This window comes from Montipora capricornis, chromosome 14 (assembly GCF_036669925.1).
Source record: "Montipora capricornis isolate CH-2021 chromosome 14, ASM3666992v2, whole genome shotgun sequence".
Classification (NCBI taxonomy): Eukaryota; Metazoa; Cnidaria; class Anthozoa; order Scleractinia; family Acroporidae; genus Montipora; species Montipora capricornis.
This window is the reverse complement of record NC_090896.1, coordinates 43839675-43851654: the sequence shown is the minus strand read 5'-3', so window position 1 is coordinate 43851654 and position 11980 is coordinate 43839675. Positions and strand designations below refer to the sequence as shown.

The following is an 11980-nucleotide window of genomic DNA, read 5'->3' as shown; positions in this document are numbered from 1 at the left end:
AGGCGGTGTCACTACACTAAACACCTTGAGATTGAAGTTTTCACTTTATTTTCCGTATAATACGAAAGGGAAATGTCAGTACGAAGGCTCGCAGCATTCAGATATGTGCACTTATACGAGCTACGCTTGGCGGCAAAAAAAGCAGTGAAGTGCCGTCAGTCTAAGCACGGAATTCGAATTGAAAAAGCTAAATACGTTACCTCAGAAAACTGATCTTGGTGCTGGTGAAATATTATCGTTTCGTAGCCAATAGATTTCAGTGTAAGCTATATATTTTACCTTGATGTTCGGCACGAAACCGGGGGGACAGTTCGTCCTTTCACTTCTGAGCCAGCTACTCCCCTAGCTGAGCAGTGAAGTATAGTGCGTTTTTCTACCGCAACTCTAAACGACAGCTGCAGCCGAATGACGTGACTGACTATTCTTAGAAACAACATCAGCGAATTCTGACGAGAAATCACTTTATGTGACGAGTTGTTTGACAGATGTGATATCTAACTCTCCAATTTGATGAAATCTACGACGTTTTAACTCGAATAAAGAGACGATTAAAATGATTTTAATTTTTGAATCCTGCAATCAAATTCCTCACGGAAAACAACTGAAATAAAAGATATTAGAAGTAACTTCCTGTGTCGCTGTTATTAAAATTTTCAACTTTAATTTTTAGCTTTGAAGTTTGCCAAACTTAACAGGTTATAATTTTCAATACTGAAGCCCATCCTCTCGCCATCTGCCAGCAAGCTCTTCCTGATTAGCTTTTTCGTGATATTTTATAATAATAATAATAATAATAATAATAATAATTGAGTAAAACAAATATAAGCAGGAGTCCATGGTTCAAGGCAATGCTCTCTCATTTGGAGCCTGCACATTCCTTATGGTAAATTTTATTTCCACACGATATTTCTTTTTGTCAATTTTTCGGCTACGAATAGAAATTTCTCATGTCTCTTAATCTGTCACCAAGCCTAATGCAGCTCAACATTTCATTTTCTAACTGTATTCTCGGGCCAGGCCTTTTTGGGATAGGCTTCCAGATCCACGAACCTCACAAAAAGTGTGATCATTACTTCAACCCAAGGAGGGTATAATCGTACTCTTTATCTCCGTACTTTTTGGTTTTCCCTTGCGTTTTGAGACAGATTCAGTAACGGTTTGTTCAAGGAAAAACAGCTCAAGAGAGGCGCATTCAACCAGCCCAATCTATAGCCTACACTGGTACGGGAAGAAGACCGCTAACAGATCGGCTGCGTGAGCGAAAAATCAGAAACGTGACAAAACGGTTTTTCTCCAGTCTCTTCTCGTTTTATCTCCTCGCTCCAGCCTTGCCGCGTTGTTGCTGACTTGCCCCCTCGATCATCACGACTGCAAGCAGTCTGTAATGAAAAAGCAAATCGTGAAGGGAGAAAGGGAAAAATTGCAAACCAAGACATTACTGCTTTACAAAAGAAATCATTGAAACAGCTTATATGAAAGAAATTTTTTATTCACACGAAAGCATTGGTGAACTGAGGCACTTTTCACAAAGCAAAGTTTGCAAGTAATATATACTTACTTAAACAGGTATTAGCAGCAGAATTTCATTTTCTGATTTTTTTTGTTTTTAACTCAGAAGAAGGGAGTAGGAAGAAGTTGTTTTTTGCGATAGTGGCCTGAAAATTTCCTGATATATGGCGGCATTTACATGAAAGCCGAGACAAGTTCCTCTCTGGTTCACTTTCCTCCCGGCGCAAAATTTCATAGTTGTGTACATGTGTGCTTTCATCCCGGGACGAAATGCTCCCGCTACTGAAGACCGGGATGAACAAATTTCACCACCCCGGAATCGTTTACACCAAGAGGTAAATAACGAGACTCTGAAGAGAAACTTATCCCGGGGTGAAAGGCATGCCGGTATGAGTTCCTCATGTAAACAGGTTTTTAGACAATTATGATGTGTGAGGCGCTGACGTGACCTACAGCGACAAAATATTCTAAGGCCCCTCCTGATATAATGAGGTTTCGCACGAAAAAAACGGCTAAAATAATGGAACAGAATTCTCTTGATAGCGTAATGGGGTCCACAATAATTGTTTAAGCTGTTGTGGCGTGACCTACAACGACAAAATATTCTAAGGCTCCTCCTGATGTAATGAGATTTCGCACAAAAAAACGGCTAAAATAATGAAACAGAATTCGCTTGATAGTGTAATGGAGTCCACAATAATTGGTTAAGCTGTTGTGGCGTGACCTACAACGACAAAATATTCTAAGGCCCCTCCTGATATAATGAGGTTTCGCACGAAAAAACCGCTAAAACTATGAAACAGAATTCTCTTCATAGCGTAATGAGGTCCACAATACCCTATAGTCATAAGCAGAAAACGGAACACTTTTTCCTGCATGTGGGCGAAGCAAAACAAAATAGATTAAACAAATCAAAGGCACGATTAAAATATGAGACCAAGAGGTGGTTTGGGGTCGCTTTGTCGCTCGTTTATGACTCCGCGGTCTGTCGCTTGTTTCGTTAGGGACACATGTCGCTGTCGCAAAGTAAACAAAGAGGAATGGAATGTGAATCGTCACTGTCGCAAACTTTGGCGCGTTTTCTTCTAATTTCTGTCGGTTGTCGGTGTTTTCGGAGAAGATTGTCGCCTGTTTTCGGAGCCTTGTCGCTGATCGCCTCTACCCCATAGACCTTATTCATAAATGGCGGTCAATTTATAATTCTTTTGTCGAAGTGCAAATTAGCCTACCAAGCCTCCATACCATACAGTGAATTGAAAAGAATTCTTGCTTTAAAATGAGGCTTGGTAGGCTAATTTGCACGTGGACAAAAGAATTATAAATGTGACCGCCATTTATGAATAAGGTCTATGGAAGGCCTCAAATATGGTTTGTGTCGTTTGCATTCCTGCCATGAAATAAATATTTACCTCAAAAAACTCCTACACGCAATGAACAAATTATTGGAGAACTAACCGTTTTCTGCTTATGACTATAGGGTATGTAAAATACCTCAAATGAAGAGCCCTGAAATTTGAGCAAGTGATCGTGATAACTGTTGAATGGAGTAAAATTATCTTCAAAGAATATTTACATTTGATAAAAGAAGTCGCGAGAACTACATATATTCAGGAAAGAGACGTTAAAACGGAGTAGCTTTCCGTTGGTAATCATAGCATTAAACCATGAGTACTGTCTGTTCTATTTTTCCTTTGGATTTGATCAAATAATAACCATCTGTGTTGTCCTGACCTATGCTTCAGTGCTTAGGCGACTTCCCTGATGTAGCTCGTACCAGTCACTCACTGCGTAAGTCTCATTTTCATACCCAACAGGATGATTGCCAACCTTGCCGTTTTTGCCACTACAACAAATAAAAAAAAGAGTTAGAGGAAAAAGGCGCTTTCCTCGAGACTTATTGTAATAAGAATGGTTTTGAAATTGATGATGTTTTTTTTGGCTTAGCTTAGATTTTGCTAGGCTAAAATTTTTAAATTCTTGGTGAAAGCAGCTGACACAAAAACGTTTATACCACACTCACAATTTCATATACTACCTCTACTGGAAACTGCATGAGGGGTAAGAAATCCCTTCCTTTGGGTAGCAGGGATGGCGAAATGGTGAGAGGCGAATTGGTGAGAGGCGTAGTGGTGGGAAGCGTAGTGGAGAGAACACTCGCCTCCCACCAATGTGGCCCGGGTTCGATTCCAGGACTCGGCGTCATACGTCGGCTGAGTTTGTTGGTTCTCGTCCTTGCTGAGACAGGTTTCCAAATTCCAATTCCATCCGGAATTTCGAGGGCCACGGGTTTGTCAGTTGAATTACTAAACATCACCCTCGTTAAATGAATTAGGCTTATTTTATTTATTTATTTATTTGTTAACCCATTGGCACCTGTGCAGGGCAAAACCGGCCGCGAAGAACCACGTCCCTTGTACTGCTTGTGACGTCATCAGTTTTAATGCTCATAGACAACTTTTACATTTAGCATGTGTAGGGGGAAGATATCTTTCAAATAAATACCCAAATGAGCACAATTCCTTCAAACAGGCCGGAGAAAACGCAAAAAAACCAATTGACGTTGAGCCGAAAATTTGAATGAAAACCTTCCATTACCCACCTGCACTTTCTTCCACCTAATCATATGATCCTAAACGTTTTCCACAAATCTTTTCCCACCGAAAGGAAGCCCAGAAAAATGCCCAGGAAGAGGAAAAGAAAGCGAGGCAAGAAAAGTGAAAGAAGAGGTGAAGAGAGATGGGAAATCTCGAAATTTTGTTTTCTGCGCATGCCCGATCATCAGGAACAGATCGAGGGGCGAGATGAGCTCCACCAGCAAACAGTTTTGGGCAGTTTTCATTCTTTTTGGTTAGAATCTGGCCAGAAAACGGCTCGACGAGCTTCAAAAGGTTTTTTTCGACAAAATGCTCGGTAATCAGTGGTTTAAAATTATTACTTATTTATTTCTTTTATTTTAAACCTCTCTAGAGAGTTAAAGCGATAAGATTTGTCTCTTCTTTGATAGGAGTTTGCAGCAAATCGCCGAGGATACACTTTCTTATAGTCAATAAATGTCATGAAAAGGAACTGATTAAGCCTTCGTGTCTCTCTAAAGTCATACCAGGATTGAACGTTTGGCCAGGCTACCTACACCCCTGTTCTTTCAGCTTGCTCCTGCAGTATTTGACGCAAAACGCTTGGAATATTTTTATTAAGATACATTCTCGATTACTATTGCTCTGGAGATCTACTTACCAACAGTATTTTTTCCCACAGTACAGCCCGATAATAAGCAGTACTACGAGGAGGATTGCTCCTCCTGCCAAGACTAAAATGATGATCATCTTGGGGAGGCCTTCCTTTGAAGACGCTAACTTTATGGTGGGTTGCACTATGGAGAGAGGATATAACGTCATTGAAAGAGAGAAGTTGTACTGTACATTTGGATGTTCCACTTGGTTTCACATTGCGCACAGTTTAAGAAACGTAACGGAGGAGCGTTGCATTGCTAAATCGAGCGAAAAACTGCTTCTTGTACAAGCTCCGGTAGAGAACATAACGGAAGGATTGTGATTTAACCATAAATCCTATATTAAGCACCCCAAGGGAGGGGAAGGTTAATCGACAAACGAGGCTTATTCGTATCCCCCGCGCTGAGTAGGAATTAGCTCAGTTACAAAGGAGGCCTATAAAGGGGGGAATCCTTTCGTTTTGTAAATGTTCCGAATCATGGTTTCCCCCGAAAGTGTCTCCACTTCATGATAGATATAGTTCAATACCAAGAATCTATTCAGCAAAACGCATTACCGACAGCAAAGAAAGAGGGGTCACAACTCTGCCAAAGGAACTAAAATGCAAAGTGGAAAAGTTGAAGCCTATGAAATTTCGACGCTATGTAGCTGAATATCAAGAGCAAATTAGTACGTTCAGAACTTTCAGCACGCAAATGAAGGGTACTCTCATCAGTGCACATTTGAGGGTGTCGTTTATTGAAATTTGGCTGTGAATACAAAGGGGTAGGAAAGAAATGACGGGGAAGGGGGGGGGGAGGGGTGCTTTTTAGAAAGGGAGGTTAAAGGCGCTATGTTTTCACTGTTCTTTCTCTGTCTTTGGACCAAAATTCGGGTTGAAACAAGACAATTTTATACACAAACCAGTCTTAAAACTCCAAAAGAAAGATATGTCGTTAATTACTGAGAGGAGCACTAACCATAATCGGTTTATAATGGCTCTCACCAGACACGAAGGCTCCAACTTGAAAAACAGTAGTCCGCCCTTTTTCAAGTTGCAATTCGTTTCCATCCTAACCATTGGTGGCCAAGGACACTTGCATTTAGCACTGCACTAGTAGATTAGTTTTGAACAAACGAGAGTGCTAATTTGGATTTCAGTCTCTACAAACATCTCTTGTGTCTTGTTAACCCTTCCACTCCCAAGAGTGACTTTATAGATATCACCCTGTCTAACTCCAGACGATTTTACTCGTCAAAGGGAGAGAAAGGGTTAAATTAATGCAAAAATTCGTGGCATAGTCCGTTGAATAGAAGATTTAAGGCACCTCTATCTCTGGAGCCAAATTGAATATAATGTCCTTAGGGAAACGAATTTATGATAATTGGTTTTCTGCATCAAGCGGCTGTTACCTTGGCAGTCCTGCCGCCGTTTTGATGCTTGCTGCCCGAAGGTCGATGTCCCGGATGGACATGACAAGCAGGAAGTCTGAGCCTCTTGGTCCTGGTATCGATCTAATGCGCATGCTTCACAACTGGTGGCATTGAAGTAGTAGCCAGGTGGACAGTTCACTAGTTTGTAAAACGAACGGTAAACAACAATAGATTAGTTTTGACCATTGAACCATGCATGTAAACTCTGGTAAAACCCAGCGGGCGGGTCGACGAAAGGAGAACACAGCAGGAAGGCACTCCAGACAAGGTGTGCGAACTATGAACATATCTGAGTTTTATCAGTTGAGTTTATAAGGTAAATTGCTCCCCAGTGAGAAAGTCAAAATAATCCAGGGTTAGGTCCAGAAGCCCTTCGTTAGGATCACTAAAAGAACTGTGGTTTGTTTTATGTTGTCTGTAATGTTGTTGGGGAGTTTTCGGATGTCGAGCTAACCAAAACCAGGTCAGAAGGGAGAATTTTGTTTTACGCCCTATGAGTCACTGGGCGTGAAAATAACTTTTGACGATGTGTGTTGTTTGCTCACTGACCAGCAGAGACATGCGGTGGGTGGAAACGTAGTAACGAGAAACAAAAAATACATATTGTCAGTCTGGCTTTTGGGAGCGGTGAATTTGTTTCTTCTTAAAGTCCTTGAACTACTTAGAGAAGAGTCGCAGCTAAAAAAATAGCTTGCATAAGATCTCACATTGAGAAATGCTATTCAACCTATAGCATCAAGTTTAAAACAAAGTGATGATTTGGTGCATTTTGGCAACGTTTTCTCAACAGACTATACTACAGTAACTTACCACAAGTCGTTCCTCTTTGCACTTGCCCCTGATCACAAACAAGACGGAAGAAGCGAAGCTTAGGAGGTTTTGATGGATCCGCTTCTATGAACATACCACTGATGTTAAGAGTCATGTCTGACTCGTTAAGGGCTGCTTGTATGTTGTTCAATATCTGTAAAGACGTCGCATTGAGATCACTTTGAGACGAATTGCTTGGGAGGGGAACTTTTAACACAAAACTGACAGTGAGTGGAATAGTTGCAGTTCCCTTGTTATCGTCTACGTCTCTTTTACGGCGTGTTTTCTCTCCACATTCGACTTGCACGTTTTCGATCTTACAATCTTCGTTGCACGCTCCGGCCATGCCGAAAGGAGATCTCCTTAAAATCTCGATAAAGTTATTAGCGATAACAGCGTCCATTTCTTCGCCACCGCACTCATCAGTGAGATAGTGAAACTCAGCATTCCACGCCAGTTGTGCTTGGTGGGTTTCTGAAATGTTAAGATCATAAGAAAAGTGATTCAACTTCACCTGGCAAGCATATTCACGATTCAACATGGAAAATATGTGAGGAAATATTATAACAAAAACCTCTGCCAAACTAGATATCACCCAACTAACATCATTATTGTCCATTTCGTTCGTGATTTCGATGTTCCGTACATTTCGCCAACTTACTTTCAGGCGTTTAGTTGATAAATCCTGATTTTGTCCTGGGCTTTATTTTTTGCCGCAATAATCTTACGGGATTTTAATATTGGCCTGCGATTGCAAAAATCTTTCATAACTGCTGTGGAGAACATTTGAAAATTAGTAAAATGGCCACAATTTGTAAGCGGTATCTTGTAAAATCACTTGTTGTAACGATACAAAGTGATGAAATGATATATGAAATGGATCATATATGAACTGCGGATATGATAATCGTTGATTCATTCCTTACGGGAACATGAGAACCCAGAAAGGGTTCATAGCTCAGTTGGTTAGAGCGTCGCACCGGTATCGCGAGGTCACGGGTTCAAACCCCGTTGAAGTTCTGAATTTTTCAGGCTTCTTTACGCAATTGCAAAAATTGCGTTCATAACTGCGAGGATCATAGCTTCACTTCACGATACAAATTAAGTATTGCACTTTCCCCTGGATACGAAATTTCCCCACTTAGAAGTGTCATACTTCCACTACTTTGTACGACGTAGGGTCTTCAAACTTGCCATTTTACTAACTTTCATGAGGTGGCTCACAACGGCGTCCTTTAGTCTCATTTATTTACTACTGGCTATCTCGAACTTCTGCTATTTAGAACAGTTTCCGGTTTCCTTTGCATGTTGAAAGTAACTGGAGTGTACCGACACTGCCCAACTAGTTAAAAAAAAGGCAATTCGTCATGTCTTTTTAAGAACTCTTAATTAAGACGTCGTCGCCAAAAATGATATTTTCGTTTTAAATTTTCTTACTTGAACAATCAGGAAAAGCAGGTACTGTGCTCCCTGGTACTTTGGCGTTAAACCATTCCCCATTAGGACTACAGCTATAAACAGTCTCTGGAGTGTTGGCAAACCCATATCCCTTATTACAATGCACGGTGCAGATTAGCCCAGCCAGCCATGTTTCGCACGCTTTGGCTCCGTTCTTGGGAGCTGGCAAGTCCTCACATGGGGAGTCTGTAATAAATAACCCATATATGTTAGCGCAATTACTTTCTGGTCTATTGCACTCCCGTTTAAGAAATAGATGTATATGTTAATAAACGTGCTAAGATGGAAGATTCCACGGTCCCCTAGATGTCGTTCGTGTCTTAGCCGTTTAAGTCAAAAAATGTACTTACCTGAAAGAATTATAAATTCGATTGATGACCTTTTAAATCCACTTCATGTGTAACTTATTTAAGTTTTTCTTTAAAAATCGCGTGTCCATCATTTCATTTCATTTGATCATCATTTCATCATAATTTTATTTCAATAAGTTCAAATTTACAAGAGAAATACACACCCCCCAATGTGGCAAAGCTAATCGAGGTGGGTTGAGTAACTTACAATCAAATTTAGAAAAAAAAAAGATTATTAGTAAATAAATAAATAAATAAATAAATAAGCACGTAAATAAATGTATTCTACCCTTGTTTTTATGTCTTTTCTAAACGTTTATGATAGAATTAAAAATCCAAAATTGTATTGAGAGTGCTTAAAAACTGTTAAGTGTAGCTCACCATGTCAAACTGCTTATTAATCAACAGACTGTACATACCCGCTACTTCAACAAGAAACTTGCAGGTCGCCGTATTCCCCGCCAAATCGTTTGCAGTATAATTGACATTATATTTTCCCCAGGTAAGCTGACTTCCGTTTACAATGTTTGTTGAGAATAAGTTTACTCCCACATTATCTGTGACATTTACTGCAGGAAGTATAATCGTGCTCCATCTCTCGCCAGAAATGATGCGGATATCATCAGGGCAAGATTCGATCCTAGGAGCTTCAAGATCTGATAGCAGATGCAAAAGAGGACAATTATGAAAAACGGAAAGGTAACCAGATCAGCTGTTTCGGAAAAAAACAAACAAAGAATCAAGCAAAAAAAAACTGCCTTCTGATATCTGATACATTATAAGAAACTGCAGTTGCATTACGGGCTTATAGGAGAGACCAAATGACTAGATTTTAATAGCTCGGTTTCCAAAGAGGGGTTTTGCCACTTCTCCAGGTACCGTGGAGACCATTTTAAAGTAGTCTGGCAAAGTTGAAGAGGTAAAATTCAGACATTAATACTGGAGCCCAAAAAAATCTATCCAAGAAAGAAAGTAGCAGGGATGTAGCCCTACCAGCGCCTCCCCCCTCGATCCGCGGTCCCTGTTCACTCACGATGGGTTGCTAGCCCCATGCAGTTGGTCGCTGGAACTCATTCCTACATTTGGGAAGGGAGTGATGAAGTTGACTAAAGAATTTTGTCTACGGAAGCAACATGGCAAATCCAGACATCACCCCAATCGCTTTTGTACTTAAAGAAAAGTCTTACAGTGCGACACGCCTTACCGTGGCCACCTAACAAAGTTTTTTAAAACTTATACGCCAATCAGGATGTGCGAATTTGATTGACAGTCACCTTGCAAAAGTTCGCACGGTTGCAAGTTGAACATCGTTGAATGGGTTGTTTGAGTTGACTTACTTACACGTAGTTGTCAAATGTGAAAGTTTTTTGGGTGGCGACGGTAAGGCGCGTCGCACTGTAAAGCGTTAATCACTCTAAAATGGCGCTTTCACACCACTAACGGGCGAGTTAGACGCTAGGACTGTCGCTTGTGACCATCCTCTTGCCTTCGAGTAACCGTTAACGCCAGCAATTAATACAAATAAAATCGCCTTTGTATCAGTCTTCCCAAGCAATCGATTGGAATTCGACAAATAATCGTCCATCATTCCATCTTTTTTTTTATTCCAGTCACAGGAACCAGCTGCTTATGGCATTCCCTGATTTCATTAAGTTAACTTGTCTGGTTGGAAAGCAGCCAAAATGTATTCTTTTTTCCAGTGTTCACATTTGCGTGAACTTTATACCAAGAAATGCCACCAAAACGAAAAGGACAAAGATTCGTACATGTAATATTATAACGCCATTCGAGTCTCTTGTTTGTTCATTGGTTTGTCCTCTTTTTCTAATATATAAGTCACTTTTACCTTTGACATGAATGGAAAATGCACAACCAGTTTTAAGTCCAGCTGAGTCTATCACTTCATATTTAATTTCCGTTCGACCAACATTCAACTGCAGTGGTGGACTCAAACCGGTCAGGTTTAAAGGCTCATTTGAGTTGTCAGTGGGGACTGGAACCTGCCAAGAGACGTTTGCGTATGATTGGCCGGTTATTGTGGGAACCTCCATATCAGGTGGACATCGCAGGTTAGGACGTTGGATATCTGTAATGGAAACAATGGAGAGCGTAATAGAGTTTATTTTCGTAACTTATAATTTTGAGAAGCCAGGGCACTGTTTTTCTCTCGCAAAAGTTCTCATATTTTGTAGGTTTCGCTTCGTTTGTTTTATTTCTCAGGCCGACCACCAATTAATTTTGGTTGATGTAAATTGTTGAAAAAGTAATCCTAAGCTAAGCTAATCTGAAATTGGATTGTCATTTTTTCTGCTACTATAAAAAAATGTCTAACCTTGGCAAATGGTTAGCTTTGAATCAGCACTCCAAGAGCCGTTCCCTAGGCATGTAACTTTTTCCGGACCTTGGAGTTGATAGCCATTCGTATCATTGCACATGAACAAACATTCCGTTTTGTAGACTACACCAGATGCTATCTTGCACTGTTCAGGAACAACAGTACCGAGGATCGGTGTTTCGATTGACGGACATTTGACAACTGTACAGAAAAGCAAAAAAGAGAAGAAATTATCAGTCGTGGGCTGACTTATCTTGCAAAGAAAAAGTGTGTACTTTTGATGACCCGCACAAAACAAACTAATAAAATGGCGTCAAGTACTTTTACTACGCTCATTTGCTACGGTAGATACGGTTATTTATTGAGGCTTCCAGTTGTCTTACTAATGCATCTTGTCGTGTTGCCTGACCATCTTCCGTTTTCCTGGCATGAGCGCACACGTGATCCTGCTAGTTGATATCCCCGGTTACATGACATATTAGCCTGGGAACCAAATGACGATCCACATGACAGAGAGGTTATAGTACCATGTAATGGAGGCGTGAGAACTAAACAGGACTGCCCTGTTGATTAAACACCTTCAATGTGAGAAACACAATAAAAACGTTGATATTTTACGGGATACCGTGTCTTGTTTTGTGCGTCAATCCTACAAAATACCCACAAAGGGAACCATTTATGTATGCTTCCTCGATCAAAATATGTCTATTTTTATATTGATTTGGTAGTTATATGTTTGGTAGTTATATGTTTGTTGTTATATGTTTGTTGTCAATGCCATCTAAAGTATTATATGTCGACTGGGTACACTTCTCTTTCTCTCGAAAACACCTAACACCATAATTGCAAAAGTATATTTACTTTCTATTCGCTCA

The 11980-nt window shown here is 40.4% G+C and overlaps 1 pseudogene; it reads right to left on the bottom strand.

The window, feature by feature from the left end:
• Positions 1–1474: 1474 nt before the first annotated feature.
• LOC138033748 (uncharacterized) overlaps positions 1475–11980 on the bottom strand; it is a 59173-nt pseudogene continuing 48667 nt past the window's right edge.